General features: G+C 45.4%; 1 pseudogene; it reads left to right on the plus strand.

Moving 5' to 3' along the window:
* The first annotated feature begins 8641 nt into the window (after window positions 1–8641).
* Window positions 8642–9101, plus strand: LOC136333796 (immunoglobulin heavy variable 1-46-like; annotated as a pseudogene).
* Window positions 9102–22584: the final 13483 nt, after the last annotated feature.

The following is a 22584-nucleotide window of genomic DNA, read 5'->3' on the forward strand; positions in this document are numbered from 1 at the left end:
GCCTGTGACTGACATAAACTGATGCTCCTTGTCCCCAGGAGTCCTGTCCCAGGTGCAGCTGCAGGAGTCGGGCCCAGGACTGCTGATGCTCTCACAGACCCTGTCCCTCACCTGCACTGTCTCTCGTTACTCCATCACCAGTGGTTACTACTGGCACTGGATCCGTCATTCCCCACAGAAGGGACTGGAGTGGACGGGGTCCATTTGTTAGGATGGAAGGGCCGCACCTCCATCGCCATAGAAACGTTCAAGAACCAGTTCTCCCTGCAGCTGAGCTCTGTGGCCACCGAGGACACAGCCGTGTATTACTGTGCAAGACACAGCGAGGGGAAGTCAGTGTGAGCCCAGACACAAACCTCCCTGCGGGGCCGTGAGGGCCGGGCTGCAGGGGGCGCTCAAGATACCAGGGGGCGCTTTGGACCATGGAGCACCCAGAAACAGCAGGGGTATTAGGAATTTAACCATGACAGAACTCAGACCAAGAAATAGATTCAGAAAAGCAATGGGTAGGGGTATAATCTTAGCATCTGTCGTTTTCTTTCAAATACCAACTCTAAAATGGCTTCAGGTTCATTCTGGCTCAGACTTGAGGCTTTAAAATTTCAGACTCTCAGTGCAGACACTTAACAAGGAAGTAACCTTATTTTGCTCCTGAGTTGATTTCAGTCACTAGAGACTTTTTTTTTACTTAAATGATTTCCACTCCTTTGTTTTTAAATTTGTTATTTTTATTAAATTTTTTGAGGTGACATTGGTTAACAAAATTTTACAGGTTCCAAGGGTACAATTCTGTAATACATCATCCGTGCACTCTATGGTGTGTTCACTTGACAATTCTTACTTCCTTTACAAACAGATGGTCCTAACTATTGTTGACATCTCTGCCTTGGGGAAAAGTTTCCCTAAAACCCAGCTCTGTCCACTTCACACCACCCCTTTACAGACCTCTTCCCTCAGACTGACACACACTGTCCCTGTAAGGTAATGACCATTTACCTGCATATTCAGCCCACAGATGCACCTGCCTTACTGGCACAGGTACCCTCTTCCTCCTCGTCTACTGATATGGAGATTGATATTCAAACATCAGCCCTTCTGTAGCCTTCGCTCAATTTCTCCCATGGATGGGGAAGCAGCCTACCACCCTTCATGACACATCTCTAACTCTCTCTGGGAAACAGGAGAGAAGACAGGCAAATAGATGAAACCCTTCACAACCCCACTGAGATCTGTGCAGTGTCTCTGACAGGAGCCCTGGGGACTCTGTCCTAACACTTGTCTCATGACTTTATCTCAGATAATCCACATGGACGAGTGAAAATCAGCTGGTCTGAACCCTGATCTCTCTTCATTTTTTATTGTCCCTTGAATGCCACAGAAACCCTCTCTAATTTTGTGTCTTTCGTCTAATGTAATTTCCACTAAATACTTTCCTAAACCCTAAGCTCCAAGTCAACACAACCCAGCTCCCTTTTTACCACTCTGTCCACCAGAGTAGGGTGCATATGGAGCCTCAATTCCAATAAAGCTGGGACATCGTGCACCAACACACTTAATCCCCTGAAGTCCAACTCAACCTACCCTGACAGTGTGTCCCAACATAAGATAATTCCTTTTACTATTCAGTGTGAAGCCGTATCAGTTATGTTCAAATAAATCTGTTCTTGACATGGAGAATATCAGGAGATTTTCAAGGGATGTGATATTTTGAATTTCTCTGAATGTTCATCTATCCATGAACACTGGGGTCAGACACTGATGAGGGGATAGAAGACACTGTGCATATTGGTCACTCTTACTGTCCCCAATGTTCCCAATGATGAGAGTCTTGATGGGCACAAAACAATTGCTAGATGTAAAACTGATAAAACATACACAAATGAGTAGATAGAGAAACACACAGAAATATTCTATGAGAATTATTTTCTATTCTGAAAGCAATGGGATCTGAGTTCTACATAAGCAGAGAAAGGACATGTAGAAAGTGTGCATTGGAAATCAGTTGAACTCCTTGCATACAAATAAAAAACTAATGACTTCCTCTATTTTTCAACTCACCAACAATATACATGTGTTAGTCAACTTGATTGAATACTTAAAAAAGCAAGTCTATAAATATGACATATATCAAATCATTGAAATATATCCCCATTTTGTTTTTGAAAAGAATATTGAAAATGTTGTAATATATTGCTATGCCGTCCTATTTCTCTATTTTTCACAGACTAAAACACTGCAAAAAAAATGTGAGCTGTTCCCAGGCAAAGTCATTCGAGGATGGAAGGAAGCTGAGGAAGGCACCAGGGTCACACAGCCTGTGTGGTGCAGACTGAGGCTAGAGGACACTAGGTCATCCACAGACCTGTTCACAGGCATGTGGATTGGATTTAAGAGCATCACACCGTAATTTTATTAAAATATCATGGAAGTCCTATCTTCCATCCATGTGAATGTACCCATGGCTCTTCTCACATAAACTGAGAGAGGTATACACACTGAATGTCTTTTCTTCCTGCAAGCCTCCTCTCTCCTTAGCATATGAGAGTAGGACCAACGAATACACAAAACACAGTATATCTCACATGATTTCGTATTTATTCATTATTATGTTCGAAAGTGGATACAACTGCAAGCTTGCTTATGCCGCTCCCTGTATTTCAGGGTTTGGTCTACACAGAAACTCTAAAAACAGCTCTCACTGGGATAATTATAAAAACATGGCAACAGGAATTTAAAAGTCATTATATGATAATAAATGTGTGATTGCATGAACGAAATATAACAGGTGTATTACTGCACCCAATATCAGAGTACCAAAGTATAAAAACAAGTACTGAAAGAACAAGAAAGAGAAACAAACAACAATACAGTAATAATTAGGGAGGGATTCAGTTCCTCACTTTCCTCAATGGACACACATTATACACAGTGTGTGTATATATTCTCAACACAAAGAAATATATTCCACCTTACAAATAATGAAATTCTACCGCCTATGGTGACACAGATAGACCTGGAAAACACTATGCTCTGTGAATTATTCAAACAGAGAAGGAACAGTGATGTGTGCTCTTATTTACATGTGGCTCGAATGTATCTAAACCCATAGAGCACAGAATCAAGAGGTGGTTTCTATGACCTGGAGGAGCAATGGAGACATGTTGTCCAAAGGCACAGAGTCTCGGTTATGGAAAATAAGTCCTGGGATCCCAGTCCTCAGCTAAGGAGACAGCATGGTGTACCTTGCATTTTATAACGGAGTACATCTTCCAGAAGGAGCTCTTATAAAAATAACTGAAGTTCTAATGAAAGGAGCGAGAGAAATCTTTGGAGGCTGTGAGCATGTGCGTGGATCACTTCATGGTGGCACTGGTGTCACGCGTGCATGCGAATCTGCAAACGTACAGCTAACACGCTCAGTGCTTTGGATGTCAGCGGCGCTGCAATCAAGGGTTGGAAAAATCGAGCCCTTCGTAGCCAGGAGTCTGCGGTGAACGTAAAGGAAACTGGACTTGGCCCCGGGGTCTCCCCGTCTGCACGGCTCGGAGAGGTCACAGATGGCCGCAGACCGTCCACAGCCCGGAGACCCCGGCATCTCACGAGGGGTTTTCTAAGCAGCCTGACCGGGAAACCTCCTTAGGGACCTCCCCGTCCCCCCAGGTGACGTGTCCTCACTCTCACAGCAGAACTGAGCACTGGACACTCTGCACGTGGAGCCGCTCTCCGGCAGCTCCTGTCCCGGCTCAGACAGCGGCCTGATCGCCGGCACAGCGTCCCCGCTTTTCGGCGGAATCTCGCGGGGGACGCGGTCCCTTGAGCAGACGCTGCAGGGCGGCCCGGGCGGGGCTGCGGGGCCACGTGGACACGGAGACGCATGCGCACTGAGGGCCCGCGGGGCAGCGATGAACCCATAGAGCGGGGAAAGGGAACCGAGAATCGGAGAAAGAAAGGAGGTGACACCTGTGACAAGATGAGGACATCCTGCGGTAAAGAGCGAAGCCTGGAGTGGGGACCTCAGCACAGAGGCCCGTATTTATAGCGAGCGGCTCTGTGACGACACATCCGGCGGAAGCAGGGCGGGGCTAAGAGATGCGGCAGCGCATGCGCCCTCTGTGCATTGCTGCACTTCCCAGGCTGGGACAACAAGGCTGACTCAGCCCCGCTGTGCGACCCGCCCTGCTGTATGGAACATGGGAGTGAATAACCCTGCACGCGGGGTGAGGCTGACCTCACAGGGATGCAGAGCCCCCTCATCTCAGCAGAGACTCAGGGGTAAGAAGGATGCGGCCCTGAAGTGCGGACAACACTAGAATACAAACCACGCCAGGTCTCAACACAATACGGGGCCCTGCGTCTCACTGGGCATGACGCTGCGCTCAAGGTGGTTCAGGGAAGTATTTGGGTCCAATGGGGCGGAACCCAGTCCCGGTACTGGAGTTAACTCTTACCAGATAGGACCAGTTCGAGACATTATACAATCCGTCTGTGTCTCTTTGTACTTCTTTTGTCTGTACAGTGTTATCGGTTTCACCCAATGCCTCCTGGATTCCCTAACGTTCTCTGAGTCTCTGCCCGCTCTGTATCCGTCCAAACAACACAGCTTTCTGTTCAGTAGGAGGACACGCAAGTAGGGCCCTGTCTGCTCATGAAAACCAGCCCAGCCCCGACCCTGCAGCTCTGGGACAGGAGCCCAGCCTGGAATTACCAGGTTGCCCATTCCGTGGTCAGGACTGAACACTTACCACTCAAGATGGAATTTGGGCTAAACTGGATTTTCTTTGTTGCTATTTTAAGAGGTAATTTATGAAGAACAAGACGTTAAGTATGTGAGTGAGTGCAACTGAGAGAAGCAGTGGATGTGTGACATTATCCTAACCAGAATGTTGTTGTATTTGCAGGTGTCCAGTGTGAGGTGCAGCTGGTGGAGTCTGGGGGAGGCTTGGTGCAGCCTGGGGCGTCTCTGAGACTCCTGTGCAGCCTCTGGATTCATCTTCAGTAGCTACAGATGAATTGGGTCTGCCAGGCTCCCAGAAAAGGGCTGGAGTGGGTCTCTTACATTTATCCTGGTGGTAATGCATACTATGCAGGCTCCGTGAAGGTTCGATTCACCATCTCCAGAGACAACGGCAAGAACAGGCTGTATCTGCAAATGAGTAGCCTGAGAGCTGAGGACACAGCCGTGTATTACCGTGCGAGACACAGCGAGGGGAAGTCAGTGTGAGCCCATACACAGACATCTTTTAGAGAGGGGCTGCCAGTACCAGGGGCAGAAGGTGACTTAACACACCTCAGGATCCCTCAGTAGCAGGTGCAGTTGAAGGTGAAGGGCTGGTTACCTGTTTGGCTTCCTCTTCATACCACAGTTCCCTGTTGGAACCATCTGGTTTCCTGTGTCTGCACTTACCTGTGTCGTCTCTGGTTCAGAAAAGTCTGTAGTAAAGAAAGACAACTTTCTCTCTTGGACAATGGCAGGGAGTCTTTTTCAGCCTCTCTTGTGCCCAAATATCAATTAACCATCACATCCTCTGACCTACCTCAGCTGAATCTAACCTGAGGCTGTGCTGGACTCACAGCGCAACTCAGCTCCCCGCAGTTCAGTGTCCCAGCCAGTCAGAAGCAGAACACGTGCTGCTAAACATTGGAAACCTGGGATGAATGAACCCCAAACTAGAGGAGAAGACCCCTGGAGGAACTCATTGATTTGACATCATGCTCATAGCATAAAGATCTTGACTCAGCAGTCAAATTGTAAGATAAAATAAAGTCTGACTACCTATTCTATAAAAAATTTAGCAAGAATGGGGAAAAAGTATATACAAAGAGTCATCATGTGTGGACTACAACCATGTCCATAGAAAAAAAATAAAGAGGAATAATTATAAGTTAGAAATGATGATGATGATGATGATGATGATAGTTTACATAGGGAACTTTTCAAAATCTTACATGGAGTCTGTCCCCTGTGCAAGGACATCAGCTTTAATGTAAGGTCATGAGTCAGCTTTTGCTTCCAGAGAACAGAAGCTTCTCCAGAATCAATGAGGGACATCATGTTAAAAAATACTATTGGAATAAACTTCCAATTAAGTAAAATTTTGTGAGGTTTCACGAATATAAATCTAAACCCAACGATGAGAACCATTGAGTTTCACTGTTGCATTATGATTCCTTGCAATGAGGTTCACAGTCATTTTCTTTGATGTTCATTCTAAAAGACAGAAGTCACTGCTTGAAGGTCATACAATCCTTATGCAAACATCGACTGTAAAGACACCTTTAATCTGTTGGTGACAGACTGGGTATAAATGTGAATCGTTTTAACGATTATCTACGTCTGAATGCAGTATGGCAGAAACCAGTGTTGAGCAAACGTTTATCAATGCATGGATCTCCCAGTTACTGTCTTGCAGGAAGACAATGGATGTGCTCATTAGGCAGAGGGTGAGTGGCCATAAGAGCTAGTGGGAGGATCTTTGGATAAAATAATTTAGGATTTCTGAAAGCCTGAATAATTTTTGTGTGAGGATGCTATATTTTCCACCTTTCCAGAAACTGTGGATGAGGATGGCAGTGAGGTATAGAGTCACAGCAGCACTACACAGAGTAGGTTTGCAATGACTGCTGTAAGGTAAGCACCTCAGTCACTGGACATCAAAGTTGGCACTCCAGATTGAAAACATAAATTTAAGAAGCTTTTATGAGGTGAAAGGGCCAAACATTTCTATCAAGAAATTATCTGAAAGCATCAAACAAATACATGCACAATAAATGAAATTATTGCACATCCCATGGAAAGTGAAAGCTGGATAAATACTCTAAATGGATCAAAGGGCGTTGAGATCTGGTCTATGATCATATCTCACCTGGAGAGTTTGCCAAGGATTTGCCACTTCTGGTAACACAGGAGTGAAAATATCCTCAGATTTCACATAAGCACTGATTTAAACTAATACCGATATGTCTATTCCATATAATATCCTTTAATAATAGGGAGACCTAGTCTAATTCCATCATATGATTCCAACAAGCAGCTATCTTGAGAAATCAAACATCTGAGTGGAGTAGACAGCTACATGTTTTCTATTCATTTATTCTTAAATCTTGGGATACAAATGACAAATTATAATGACTGCTTTCAATGCCTCTGTAGATTTATGCTCTGAGGGTTCAGATCAGATTATGACCTAGGATAAGATTGCTTGTTTGTCATAATCTATTACAGCATTTTCTAAACATTCAGAGTCTAGCATTTTGTGTTGACCTTCACCTTCACATGATGTATGCTCCGTCAACAAGTAATATTAGGTCAAGGTTCTCCATGGGAGTCTAATAAATTGAAGGTCTGTTTGGTTGTCCCTGATGAAGATAAAACAATTGCAACTCCATTCTAGGAATCCAGCCATGACACCTGTCTGTCCATGAACAATGCACAGTACTTTGAAACTCACCTGAAATCTGAAACTTAGGTTAGTTTTTAAGCTAAATATTTCTTATGTAAATGATTTTAGATGCTGTCTTTCACTATTTCAGGAATAAGGAAGAAAGATTGATCTGGTTAAACAATGAGGAAAATCACAACATAATGAGATGAAAATTCCAGATGTGTGTCACCTCAGACGAGAATAATTCACTGTCTGTAAAATCAACTCCCATGAACATGGTTCCTTTTTCCATTTTTCACATAGATACTTGCCAGTAAGTTGGTTTCCATTTCCAGTGAACACCTGTTATGTGTGGACACGGTGACAGCACTCCCCAGGGTCACATGCAGATATGAACTGGGACTGTGAGAGGGAAGAAATGGATCTCCTGAAATTAACTATTTTTGAGCTAGCAAAGTACCAACATGTTCCCCCTGTGGCCCTCTGACTAGAATGAAGTCCCAGGTCCATATCAACAGATCCCCATGCAGAATCTAAGTCTGAATATCCAAGGCTGACCATTTTTCTCTAAAATTGATCTTTCAGTTCCGGTAATAGGAGTTAATTTGTATGATTTATTCATTCTGCAATCAATGGATAAAGAACACAATGCTCCTTACATCCACAATGTTATTTATATCTTTAATTCCATATTAGTAATTGCTACCTAGGTTTTCCATAATCAATATGATATAACTTAAACATGATTATTCCAAATCTTTACTAGCATTTTCACGTAAACATACATGGCCATAACTGAGTTTATTCTATGTCTTCAAGTTTTTTAAATGACCTGCAACTGAGTCTAGAGAATAAAAACAAAAAATGAGGGCAGTGCAGCTGGAAAATGGTGTTCTTTCACGGAGACTCAGGAACACATTACTAGAGGCAGATGCATGGGAGGTTGAGTTTGGGCATTAAGAGTAATGGAGTTGAAATGGAAGGTGCCGCTGAGGTTCTCACTGTCTCATCTTGTGGCTCAAAGACCCAGGAGGAGACACACATTTTCCAAAAACAAAAGAATTTGAAGCATGAGACTCCCAGATAAACCTCTATCTTCTCTCAGATGGGATCAATACTTCATTTATGAGATAGTTTGCCTCATTAACACGCAAATGAGTTGAGGTAGAGTAGTTTAATATGGATGTGTCTGTGTCCTGAGAGCATCCCCCACAGACACACCCTCCCCTCCATGAGTCCTGACAGCTCAGCCCCTCACCATGGACTGGAGCTGGAGAGCCTTCCTCCTGGTGGCAGTGGCTGCAGGTAAGGGGCTCTGCAGTCCCTGGGTTGATGGGGGACCAAGGACTAGTCAATGGGGAATTCCACACACTCCTGTCTCCTCTCCACAGATGTCCACTCCGAGGTGCAGCTGGTGAAGTCTGGGGCTGAGCTGAGGGAGCCTGGGGCCTCAGTGAAGGTCTCCTGCAAGGCTTCTGGAGACACCTTCACCAGCTACTATATGAGCTGGTTGCGACAGGCCCCCGGACAAGGGCTGGATGGATGGAGTGGGTTTACCCTGGTAATGATGACACAAGCTACACACAGAAATTCAAGGGCAGAGTCACCATGACTGCAGACAAGTCCACGAGCACAGCCTTCATGGAGCTGAGCAGCATGAGAGCTGAGGACATGGCCGTGTATTACTGTGCGAGACACAGCGAGGGGAAGTCAGTGTGAGCCCAGATATAAACCTCCCTGCAGGAGGGGCTGCCACCACCAGGGGACGCTCAGGACACTAGGGGTGCTCTGGACCCACCTAGCCCAAGACCAGCCCCAGGAGCAGGTGCAGAGGGAGGTGGGGAAGGAAGGGGCTTCCTGTGCGAGCAGGGTTTCCTCTCAAAGCTCTCAGCTGCATCCAGGGGCACTTCTTCCTTCTTCTCTGTGGCTCAAATTCCTCATATTCTTACTGCAGACAACAAATGAGGCTGTCTCATTGCCTGTTTGCATATGATATGTCAGCAGTTATATACAAAACTGTTGTTCACCATATTCCATTTCTGTATTCTGACAGAAACATAGTGAGTCAGAGGGAGGGACAGAAAGGGACAGACAGAAAGGAAGAGAAAGAAAATGAAATCATCCATTCTTCGTAGCTACATCTTAGTTATTTGTTGATGCTTCTTTATTGATTACTTTCTCATATGTGCCTTAACTGGGGTGGGGTTGGGGGTACAGCAGAGCAAGTGATCCCACACTCAAGCCCGATGAGCCCGCACTCAAGCCGGTGACCTCAGGGTTTTGAAGCTGGGTCTTCCCCGTCCCTGTCTGACACTCTATCCACTGCACCACCGCCTGGTCAGGCCGAATTACATTGTTTTCTATGTTTTTTTCTTGACAAATAAACCATCCCGAGTGCTCTCGCCTTCTCTGTGGTTGGGAAACATTTCCCTCCAATGGAGACGCCAGCATAGTCGAGAAACCTGTGTACAGAGCTCAAACTCTCTGTCCCCTCCCTGCCCACAATTCGCCACATTGTCCAAGCCTCTGACACACACACGTAACCACACAGTGATTGTGATTCTCCCCCAGGACGTCCACCTACAGGCCTCTGTACTTCCCACCACACGGTGTTAAGCTGTTCATTCTCACTCACTCAGGTGGAGGTGTACACGTACTGCAATACCGGTTTTCAATAATCACAGTATTTCAATGTGAATTACATTAGTTTTCTTTTGAAAATGACTCGTGATGACAGTGATGTTTCAACAACAAAATATAGGATAATCTCCCCCTTTCAACACCTTGAACTCAATCATTCCTAACTTAAGCATCACTGCATATCCTGTCACATAAGAGAACACACACAGGTCCCAGCAGTGAGAATAAAGATATTCCTGAGGGTCAGTGTCCTAACATCACAGCACTCTGAGTATCAGGGCCTCACACACTTCAGGAACCTGGGGACAGTCTACCTTCCTGAGTACTGGAAGCTGTGTGTGTGAGCGTGTGAGTGTGCACATGTTGGGGTGCACATGGGTTCTGACCGTGTGTGCAATGTGATTTTATGTGTGTACATATATGTTTTCTTCTCTGTGCTGAGTCTCCCAGAGCTCACATAACAAAGGCCTTTCCCCATGTAAATGAGAACCAGGACAAAGGGAATGCCCAGCCCCATAGAAACCCTCAATCCCTCCCTGTGGGCTGAGTGTCAGCCTGAGGACAAGAGTGTGTCATGGACACAACATCCTATTTTTTCAAAGTCACCTTGTGCCCATTTCTTAAAGATTTCCCAGGAGACATTTATTTACCAAACACCTGATCTTCCACCCGCATGTGAGTCACCTCACTGCCCTGCAAAGTCCACACCACAACCCAGCGCCTCTCCTGGCTGCAGGTCGCTTAGAAGCCTCAGCTACTCCCTCTTTGGGTCTCATATCCTTATGCAACCCCCATGAACATCTGAATTTAATTTTTACATTTTCTCATGTTATTTTGTGTCAGATTACTATGATCATTAGCCCAGCTGGAAGGACTTTGAAAAGTAGGACAGAATTTGTCTTTTCTGCTCTCACACAGGCTAAGTATTAGGAAATTATCCCTTAAGGTAAATTTGTCTAGTAACCTCATTTGCACTATTTATTGAATGATTCATTGTTATAGGTAAGGACTAATATAATTTATTTTATATGTGATTAAAAACCAGCACTGTTATTATCTTTGCAGTTAGAAATACTGGATGTTTTCTGTGCACTGGCAGCTCTACCCTGAGGGCTCTGGGTCCTTTACAAATGTCCTGTGTGTTCTCTGTCACCTCCTCACGTTCCCTCAGTGCAAGATGCTCCAGGACCATCTCTATTTGTTCTCCCCAGCCCATTCAGTGCCTTCTAGCTGAGGATTCCTGTTTCACTTCTCTTATGAATAATATTGTAAACCAAGATGTTGAGTTGACTCACTTGCCTGTTGGGGTGTTACTGTTGTGAAACCTCCCAACTAGTAGATCTTAAAAACAAAGACAAGGTGGGTACAGTTTCCTTGGTAACAGAGATTCCAAGCAGCAATTAGAAGAGTCTGGTCACAGTGACCTGGACATTGAGTATTTAATCACGATGTTTCTAGAAAATTAGTTGCTCTAAGGACTACTGAATTCTTACTTGACTGGTCTACATGAAAGCAATGTATGGTAAAGAAAAAAAAGAAAACAAAAAAAGAGAGAAAAGACTGTAACTTCAATAAGCATCACGGAGATACAAGGTTATTTAATTTCATACACTGAGTCAATTTTCAAGACAGAAGCACTGGAATGAAGGGGAGGTCAGGTCCCTTGATGACGATGACACCACACTACTGAAACACTGCCTGCTCATGCCTTCCCCAAGGGACTGTGACGATTCTGGGGAGACTGAATTGAGGAACAAGAAATAATTTTTCAAGGATTAGTTTGTTGTCTTGAAATGACATTAATTTCAGATCTCAGATGTCTCTGTGTCAACACTGGGGCTGATAAAGATCAGGTGTTCCAGGCAATATGTTCTCAAGTGCTACTCACAGGGTCAAAGAGAGTCCTTGAACCATCCTGTGGGTACTCCCCACTATGGATGGTGTAACTGATCTTCAAAGAACATACTGCAAACTGAGGACTGCAATCACATGGTTTCCCGGACCTGAGGACTCAGGATATTATGTTAGAATATAAAAAGTAAAAACCATTAAAACTGCCAGGACTCAGGGAATCAAAATACAAAATTTGGAGACTCCTGCCACAACCAAAGCATCCGAAACTTCAGGTGATTCTTACCTCATCCACATTCACTCATCTATTTGTCTGCTTGTGGGACATGGATACTGGAGAATGACAGTGAATTCTTGTAACTTAACATGGTGGTGACTCCAATATGAGCTCTCAAAATAGATGTGATTTCAGTGCTCAGCAAACTAACATAACCTGCTCCCTGGGATGGGGCTACTGACCCGGGAAATGCTGTTTTCTCAATACCTGTGAATGGAGCCATAAATAGTATGGGGCTGATGGTCCAGTTGATGGCAGGTGCACAGAAGCAACTCTGTTTCAAAGTGAGGGATGGAATGGACCCTCATGGTCCCACCTCATGCATTCACTGCACGACATCCTTTCTAATCCCATTGCCTCAGGATGGATGGAGCACAGGGCAGTGTGACACTCAAGTACTGAAACAATGTGACAAGCCCTCAGGAGTGATGAGAACCACATCTCTGGAGAGAAGGTAGGGAGAGAAGCAGGAAGATCAGGGACTCTGACCTCAGTCCCACTTAACAGTTAACAGCAGGGACACACAGGCACAGGTACAAATTTATTATTCAAATATAGTCATGTTCATTCACTTTAAAATTAAATTTTATTCCATAAAAATTCTGTAAAACTATCATTTGACTAGTTATTCCACTTAAATTCCAACTACTAACCTGCAAATTTCAAATTGACCAGAAATATTCCCATTATTGTCACTAAAAGGACATTGCAAATGATACAAAATATCCTTATTTTCCATGTCCTCATGTCCCTCTATTATTATTTATTTATTTATTTATTTATTTATTTTTCTGAAGTTGGAAACAGGGAGGCAGTCAGACAGACTACCGCATGTGACCAACCGGGATCCACCTGGCACGGCCACCAGGGGGCGATGCTCTGCCCATCCGGGGCATTGATCTGTTTCAACCAGAGCCATTCTAGCGCCCGAGGCGGAGGCCACAGAGCCATCCTCAGCACCGGGCCAACTTTGCTACAATGGAGTCTTGCATGCGGGGGGAGAAGAGAGAAACAGAAAGGAGAGGGGTAGGGGTGGAGAAGCAGATGGGCACCTCTCTGTGTGTCCTGGCCGGGAATCAAACCCGGGACTCCTGCACGCCAGGCTGACTCTCTATCACTGAGCCAACCAGCCAGGGCCGATGTCCCTCTATTCTTTATATAATAAAATCCTGACTCACATAAAAAATGTGAGTTTTTCCAGCCACAAGTCTTTGGAGTATAGAGAGTAAGCTGATTAAGTCACAAGAGTCATGCAGCCTGCATGCCTCAGAGTGACCAGGAGGGGACACCATCACCTTCACAGAGCAGTTATATATGGAAATTCACTGGAGAACATGGTCTACAATCTCAACGCCTGTCCAGGAGTGAGGATCCATTTCTCTTTCTAGACACTCTGGGAGTTCAGTGCCCTCCAGGTTCTCACACTGGCCAGACCTGTTTTATCGCTCAACTGTTCCAATTTTGGTTTTGCACACACAGCTATATAAAGTGCTCCTACTGGTAATGTAATATTCCCACATCCTCTATATCAGCTCCATGAATCTCTAACTTCTCAGGGTCTCTGTACTCAGCGACAGAAAAGTACCTTCTCAACACTCAGTCTTCTTGGTCCCCTAGAAGGTCCAGAGGCCAGAGGAACGTAGAGCTAAGGCACCAACACCACCACATACACAAAGTTCACTGTCACACACATGCAACCTGTGGTCTCTTCCCAGGTGTGTACTTGTCTCCAGCCCTGAAGTGTAGATAACACTAGATGCAGATGTTCATTCATGCTCTCATTACAGACAAGGTTTCTGTAACCTCACTGTGCAGGCCCAACTCAGACCTGGATTTGTTTCAGGGGAACAGTGGGGACCAGTGGGGAGAAACACTTACTGAGATGTGGGGTTCACTGTTACCAGATGTGGTCTCTTAAACATCCACAAAACTACTTATAATTCCTTATTTTAATGGCAATGTTGTCATGACCACCCACTCCACAGGAAGCTCACACCAGCACTGAGGCTCTACCCTCTCTGTAGTTACCCACACCAGAGCTCCTTATATAGTAGGAAGAGGACATGCAAATAGGGCCCCTCTGCTCATGAAAAGCAACCCAGCCCTGACCCTCTGAGTCAGGAGCCAAACACCGGATTCCTACCCATGCCCTTTCCCTGTTCAGGGCTAAACACAGACCACTCAGCATGGAGTTTGCAATCAGCTGGGTTTTCCTTGTTGCTGTTTTCAGAGGTAATTTATAGAAAACAAGACTCTGAGTATGTGAATGATTGTGAATGACAGAAACCGTGGGCATGGGACAGTTCCTTGACCAAAACATCTTTTTGTTTGCAGGTGTCCAGTGTGAGGTGCAGCTGGTGGAGTCTGGGGGAGGCTTGGTGCAGCCTGGGGGGTCTCTGAGACTCTCCTGTGCAGCCTCCGGATTCACCTTCAGTAGCTACTACATGAGCTGGGTCCGCCAGGCTCCTGGGAAGGGGCTGGAATGGGTCTCATACATTAGTAATGGTGGTAGTGATACATACTACGCAGACTCCGTGAAGGGCCGATTCACCATCTCCAGAGACAATGGCAAGAACACGTTGTATCTGCAAATGAACAGCCTGAGAGCCGAGGACACGGTCGTGTATTACTGTGCGAGAGACACAGCGAGGGGAAGTCAGTGTGAGCCCAGACACAAACCTCCCTGCAGGAGGGGCCGCCACCACCAGGGGGAGCTCCGGGTCTCTGAACACAAGGACCATCAGGAGCAGGTGCGGTTGGAAGGGAAGGGCTGGGTTCCTCTGTGGTTTCTGCCTCATGTCACAGTTTCCCTCAGGAAACCTCTCTGGGTTCCTGATTCTTCACTTTCTTCTAATGTCTCTGAGTTTGAGACGTCTATTGTAAAGAGACAACTTTTTCTCATGGACAAAAGCAGAGTCTCTTTCAGCCTCTCTTGTGCCCAAAGAGCAATTAGTCATCAAATCCTCTGATCTCTGTCAAATGTATCTAACCTGAGGCTCCGCTGGACTCAGTGCAGCTCAGCTCCCCTTAGCTCTGTGTCCCAGACAACCAGCTGCAGAACACGTGCTTCTGAACATTTGAAACCTGGGACGAATGATCCCAAAACTAATGCAATAAGACCCCTGGATGTGGCCGTTGACTTGACATCATGCTCGTAGCATGAAGATCAGTTCACACAACACAGTGCAGAGGGACCCACAACAGCTTCCTATGCGTGTGCAGACGGACAACTAACATACACACTAAGGGAACATGGAATGTTTATCATGAATAGAGTTGAAATCTGTGGGAAGAACGGGAAAGGACCCTCAGCAAGTCAGATTTGCTCTTATAGAGTCAGGAAAGGGGGCTATTTTTTGTCGTGGTCGTGGGGCCGGAGGAAGGGGGCTGTTTCCATCTCCCAATGACGTGTGAATAACAGACAAAGCTTTCCTGACAGACTCCAGTGTGAATCAGAAATAGGAATGAACCCTCCTGGTCATCAGTGAAATATAGAATAAAATACAGCCCGACAACCTGTTCCATAAAGTTAGCAACTGAGGTAGACAGCTATATGTTTTCTATTAATTTATTATTAAAATCAAGGACTACAAATAGCATACTATAATAACCGTTTTTGAATCCCTGTGTAGATAAATTCTTTGAGGGTTCAGAGGGAATTGTAACCCAGGTTAAGTTGGTTGTGTGCCATAATGATGTATTATAGCATTTTCTTATCTTCCAGAGTACAGACTTTTTGATTGACCTTCACCTTTACGTAATTGAAGACACCAAGATAAGGAAGTGCTTCTAGATCTCCTCAGCTTGTTTATTTGATGGTGTTTCCTGCAGAGATGATAACGCACTTGGTTTGCAAAGCATGCCAAAGTCATACACTGCTCCCAAACCTCTGTGTTTCCTTTCTGGTCTCATCCTGATTGACAAGCTCCAGCAAGCACATAACCTTGCTCCATCTGGGATGATTTTGCATCAGTTAGAGGAATAGATATTGGAGGAAAGTTATGTTAATATAATACATCCTGGTTACTGGCCTCCAGATTTCATACTGATGTGTGATCCATCAACAAGTAATGTTAAGTCAAGGTTCTCCATGGGAGTCTCTAATACATTGAAGCTCTGTACTAAACTTTCCCAGATGGAGATAAATACAATTTTCAGACCATTCCTGGAATCCAGTCATGACACCTATCTGTCTGAATAATCTACACAGTAGTTTGGAACTCCCCTAGTATTAAGTTAGTTTTCAAGCTAGAACGTTCTTCTAAAAATGAACAGAGATGGTACGTGTGGCTATTTCAGGAAGAAGGGAGAAAGATTGACCTGCTTAAACAATGAGGAAAATCACAACATAATGAGATGACAATTCCAGATGTGTGTCACCTCAGATGAGGATAATTCACTGTCGGTGTTAATACATGAACAAAGGTCCTTTTCCCATTTTGCAAAATTGATACATCACAGGGAATCAGCTTCCAGGTCCAGTGAACACCCATCTTGTATAAACACGGTGACAGCACTCCCAAGGGTCACATTCAGGCCTGAACTGGGACTGAGATAAAGAGCAAATCGTTCTCCTGAAATTAGCTGTTGATGAGCCAGCAAAGCCCCAACATGTTCCGCTTCCTGCCCTCTGACTAGAACTACGTCCCAAGTCCAATACACAGATGCTGATGGTGAATCTAAGTCTGAAACTTCAAGGTCGACTAGCTTTCGCTAAAATGAGATGCCTTGACCTTGGCCAGTTTGCTCAGTGGTAGAGCGTTGGCCCAGCCTGTGGAAGTTCCAGGTTCAATTCCAGACCAGGGCACACAGGAGAAGCACTCATCTTCTTCTCAACACTTCCCCCTCTCCTTCCTCTTTATACCTCTCTTCTTCTCCTGCAGCTAAGTCTCTATTGGAGCAAAGTTGGCCCCAGCACTTAGGATGGCTCCATGGCCTCTGCCTCAGGTGCTAGAATGGCTCTGGTTGCAACAGAGCAACGCCCAAATGGGCAGAGCGTCGCCCCCTGGAGGGTATGCCAGGTGAATCCTGGTTGGGTGCATGGGAGATTCTGTCTTCCTGCATCCCCACTTCTCACTTCAGAAATTTACAAAATTATTGAATTAATTAATTAATAGTTCAAAATAAAATGAGATGTGTCAGCTCCAGTAATAGGAGCTTATTTGTATGATTTACTCAGTCTGAATTCAGTAGAAAAAGAAAATGATGCTTTTGTATCAATGATGATTTATTTATATCATTTACTGCATATTAGTAATTGCTATCAAGACTTTTCATAATCAATTTTCCATAACCTTAACATAATCACTTCACAATCTTTATCATCATCTTCAGCTAAGCATATGTGTTCATAACTGAGTTTCTTCAATGTTTCCCAGTTTTTAAACTGACCCTCAGTTGAGTCTAGAGATAAACACAAAAATGAGGTCAGTGCAGCTGGTGCTGGTGGATATGGTGATCCTTCACGGTGTCACAAGACAGCATTCCAAGAGAGACACATAAGGGAGGTGGCACCTTGGTGGTAAGGGTTCATGGGGATGAGACAGAAGGCTGCCCCCAGGGTCCCAGTGTCTCTTCTCCATTTGTCCTGCCAGGGAAGAAACCCTGTCTGGTCTTCATCAGACCCAGGAGAAAGGCCAGTGTCCACAATTTCTGTGCCATGATTCAGTCCAGTTCAGTCTACACCTGCCCCTTCAGCTAGACTGCTCTGTTACTGGCCATACTCTGAATGACGGTGTCTCAAGACCACTCTCTTGAGTCTCTATTGCTGCTGTGGCCACATAGATGCTTGGAGAGCATCCTCCCCAGAGTCAGCTGACAATGGTACCACCTCCTCTTCCCCCTAACTCCAAGGTGTGACCCTCTTCCAGGGGTGGGTTCACCAGGGGACTTCCTGTTACAGGGAAGTATGTGTAGAAGGATGACTCAGCCCACCTCTGGTACTCTTGGGTTCCTTGGGGGTCTCTATGTCCTGTAAGAAACTAACATGTTATATGACTATGATCCCTGCTAAGATGTAATGTGGGTTCAGAGAACCTGCAAGAGGGAGAAACATAAATAAATCTCGCTCTTCAACAACTGTGTTGGTGTCATGGGTGCAGTTGACCGACTTTCCAAAGTAAGTCACCCCCAGGCCCAGAGACCATGTGAGGGCACTGCCCATGTGCCACGTACAGGGAAGGCAGACCTGGAGCTCATTACGATGAAGTCATCACTGTGTGTGATTTACTGAATGTTAGAAGTAAAGTGGGATTTCAGCCACATGCAGGGATAATTTGATGGGATCTCCAACCAGAGAATAAAGACATAAGTGGTCCCAGCATTCCCAAATACTTCAACTGGACTCAGAGGAGTGGTCTCTATGTCAGGGCCTCTGACAGCTCGAGGGCTGGGTGTGCTGGTGGCTTCATAAAGCCCTTGCTTGGTGATTTCCTTACACAGACATCAAGGTTTAGTAAGGTCAATGCATTATGTCTTGAAGGGTTAAAAGCATACGGTGTCCATGAGGGAACATTCTGAAGTCAGGTTACAGCCTTCAATATCCGACTGGAGATTCTGAGAGATCAGTGTCCTGTGAGTTCAGTCAGGACCCTCCCATGCTTGGCTCACACTGGGCAGCAGGAGTCGCTCAGGACCCACAAGGACAAGGTTACTGTCCCAGGAACGGGTCCAGACAGAGTTAGAAAAAGATGACCTCTCAGGGCCTGAGTCAATTGATAAAATATATATGTAGTCAGAGAGTTGATTCCTCCATAAATATCGTATTTTATCAGGAACATGTCTGTAAGTTGATGGGACATAGAGCCACATTCCAGGGAGTATTCCAGGCTCCTGGATGTTTAAGCAATAAGGATCTGGGAACAGGGCTGGTTTTATTAAGTCACCAGGTGCAGCAGGTAGGAGAAATTGAGATACAGGAATAAGATACACGGATATGAAAGACCAGAACAAGTCAAAGGGGTCTCTGTGTCACGCAAAGTGGGTTCACAGTGAGGAACATGACCTGTGGGGATTCTTCCTCAGTGGGTGGATCTCTGTCTGCACAGGGTTCAGGGTCCTGGGAGAAGACACATATTTTTATAAAAAGGAATAGGACTTGGACACTCAGACTCTCAATGAGCATTGTCATTGTTCACTGTCTTCTTACAGAAGGGTTCAGGTATTCAGTTATGAGATATTCTGCCTCATGAATATGCAAATAAAGTGAGGTAGAGTAGTTAAATATGGATGTGTCTGTGTCCTGAGAGCATCCCGCAAGTCCTGTCACCTCAGACACTCACCATGGACTGGAGCTGGAGAGCCTTCCTCCTGGTGGCAGTGGCTGCAGGTAAGGGGCTCTGCAGTCCCTGGGTTGATGGGGGACCAAGGACTAGTCAATGGGGAATTCCACACACTCCTGTCTCCTCTCCACAGGTGTCCACTCTGAGGTGCAGCTGGTGCAGTCTGGGGCTGAGCTGCAGAAGCCTGGGGCCCCAGTGAAGGTCTCCTGCAAGGCTTCTGGATACACCTTCACCAGCTGGTATATGCAGTGGGTGCGACAGGCCCCCGGACAAGGGCTCGAGTGGATGGGACGGGTTAATCCTAATGATGGTAGCACAAACTATGTGGAAAAGTTCAAGGGCAGAGTCACCATGACTGCGGACAAGTCCACGAGCACAGCCTTCATGGAGCTGAACAGCCTGAGAACCGAGGACACGGCCGTGTATTACTGTGCGACAGGCACAGCGAGGGGAAGTCAGTGTGAGCCCAGACACAAACCTCCCTGTGGGGACGGGAGGGCCGGGCTGCAGGGGGCGCTCAGGACACCAGGGGGCGCTCCGGACCCACGGAGCCCGAGACCAGCCCCAGGAGCAGGTGCAGAGGGAGGTGGGGAAGGAAGGGGCTTCCTGTGGGAGCAGGGTTTCCTCTCAAAGCTCCCAGCTGCATCCAGGGGCACTTCTTCCTTCTTCTCTGTGGCTCTAGTTTCTCATATTCTCAATGCAGACTTCAAACGAGGGTGTAACATTTTCTGTTTGCAGATGACATATAAGCAGTTATTATAGAATTCTTCTTCACCATGTTACTGTGTTTTGATGTTTCTTTCTTGACAAATAAATTATTCATAGTGCTCTCACCTTCCTGGTGATTGAGAAACACTTCCCTCAAAACAGCAAAATCGAAACACCTGTGTGCTGAACATGGCTTCTCTGTCTCCTCTCTGCCCACTTTTCTCCACATCGGACCAACCTCCTGACAGGCACTCCTGGCCTCAAAGATATTAGGATTCTTACCCTAATATCTAAACACCTCCAGGTCTCTCTCCTCCCCACCACACGCTGTCTTATTGATACTCATTCAGATAGATGAGGCAGAAACCCATCATAACACCTCTTCCTAATGATCTCAATACATTTAGTATGATTTTCGTTAACTTCCTTTTGAAATGAACAGTTGTGATTACACTGATATTCCACCATATAATTTAGGATAATCTCTCATGTCAACACCTTTAGCTCAATATTTTAAAGTTAATCATCTAGCAAGTCCTGTCATAAAAGAAACACACACAGGACCCAGTGGTAATAATGTAGACATTCCTGAGGGTCAGTGTCCAGCCATCACAGCACCCTGAGGATCAGGGCCTCACTGCACTGCAGGGGCCTGGGGACAGGTTACTATAGACAAAGCGGCTACTCAGCCAGCATCTTAAGGACAATGCAGGCCTGAAGGAGGAAGAAGGATTGTGTATTCAGTGATCTGGCTCAGACCTCCCTTGCAACTGGATGCTGATAAGGGAAAATGGGGTCAGGGGGCAAACAAATTTGAGGAACTGCGGTGCCACTCACAACCACAGACAGGAGGAGCGATCTTGCAGTCTCCTTTTTCCAAGGCCCTTTGATGCATCAATGACCCCAGTCCCATCGCTCCCTCAGGGCTGACACCCTCTGCTGGTCTCAGCCCGCCTCCACCCAGTCTCTTAAAACTAATTTCTCTTTTGAAACAGACTTGCCTCTTGTTTTTGGTGGAGCCCACAGTTTCCACCTTTCAGTTTCCGTCCTGCGCACTGGAAGCAGCGTGTGTGAGAGTGTCTGCATGAGGGTGTGCACATGCACATCTCTTTGCACATGCGGTTATGACAGTGTGTGAAACCTGTGTCGTACAAGCATATGTATGTTTTCATCTCTGTGCTGAGTCCCCCACAGCTCACAGAACAAGGGCCTTCCCACAGGAAATGAGAACCAGGTCAAAGGGAAAGCCCAGCCCCACAGAAACCCTGTTTCCCTCCCTGTGGGCTGTGTGTCAGCCTGAGGACAAGACCATGTCATAGACACCATATCGCCTTTATTGAAAGGCCTTTCTGTACCAATTTCCTAAAGATTATCAGGATACATTTATTTAGCAAACACTTGAACTTCTGCTTCATGTGAGTTGCCCTCCTCTTCTACAAAGTTCACTCCAACCCCACCTCCTCTCCTGGCTCCAGGGGGCTTAGAAGCCTCAGCTTCCCCATCCTTGTGTCTCATATTCTTATAGCACCCCCACATGTACATCTGAAAGTTTATGTTTACATTTTCTCACATTAATTTGTGTCATGTTTATTTGATTATTAGTCCAGCCTGAAGGAAATAGAAAGGTGAAAGGAAATTTACTTTTCTTCTCTCACACCAGGCAAATTTTTTGGAAATTATCATTTAAGATAGATTTTGTCTATTATCCTAATTGGCATTGTTTATTGAATGATTCATAACTATCAGTAAAGACTTATACAATTTATTTTATATGTGAATAAAATCTAACACTGTTATTAACATGTTGTTAGATCTATTGAAGTCTTCTGTGTATCGGCAGCTCTATCCTGAGGGCTCTGCATCTTTTACAAATGTCCTGTGTGTTCTCTGTCACCTCCTCACCTTCCCTCAGCACATGATTATCCAGGACTGTGTTTATGTTTCCTCCCCAGCCCTAACAGTACCTGTCCTCTGAGCAGTCCTCTTTTATTTTCCTCATGAGGAATATTGTAAACCAAGATATTGGTTCTAAAACTCTTGTTTGTACTGAGTGGTCAGTGCTGTGAAATCCCTCAACCGATAGCCCCTAACACCAAAGACAAGATGCACATGAACACCTTGCTAACAGAATGTCTAAGCTGCAGTCAGAATCGTCTGGTCTCAGAGACCTGGATATTGTGTATTTAGTCATGTTTCTAGAGAATTAATACTTGAAAGGTCTACTGAGTTTTTACTTGACAGATTTACATGAAAGAGTTCTATGCCAAAAAAAAAAAAAGAACTGTCACTTGAATAACCATCACAGATATTCAGGGTTATTCCATCAATTCCATACCTGGAGCCAGTTTTCAGGAAGGAAGCACTGGAATAAAGTCAGGTCCCTTGAAGATGATGACAACACACTAATAAAAAGGTGTACAATTGATAGTCTCCAGCCTTCTTAAAA

This window comes from Saccopteryx bilineata, chromosome 4 (genome assembly GCF_036850765.1).
Source record: "Saccopteryx bilineata isolate mSacBil1 chromosome 4, mSacBil1_pri_phased_curated, whole genome shotgun sequence".
Lineage (NCBI taxonomy): Eukaryota > Metazoa > Chordata > Mammalia > Chiroptera > Emballonuridae > Saccopteryx > Saccopteryx bilineata.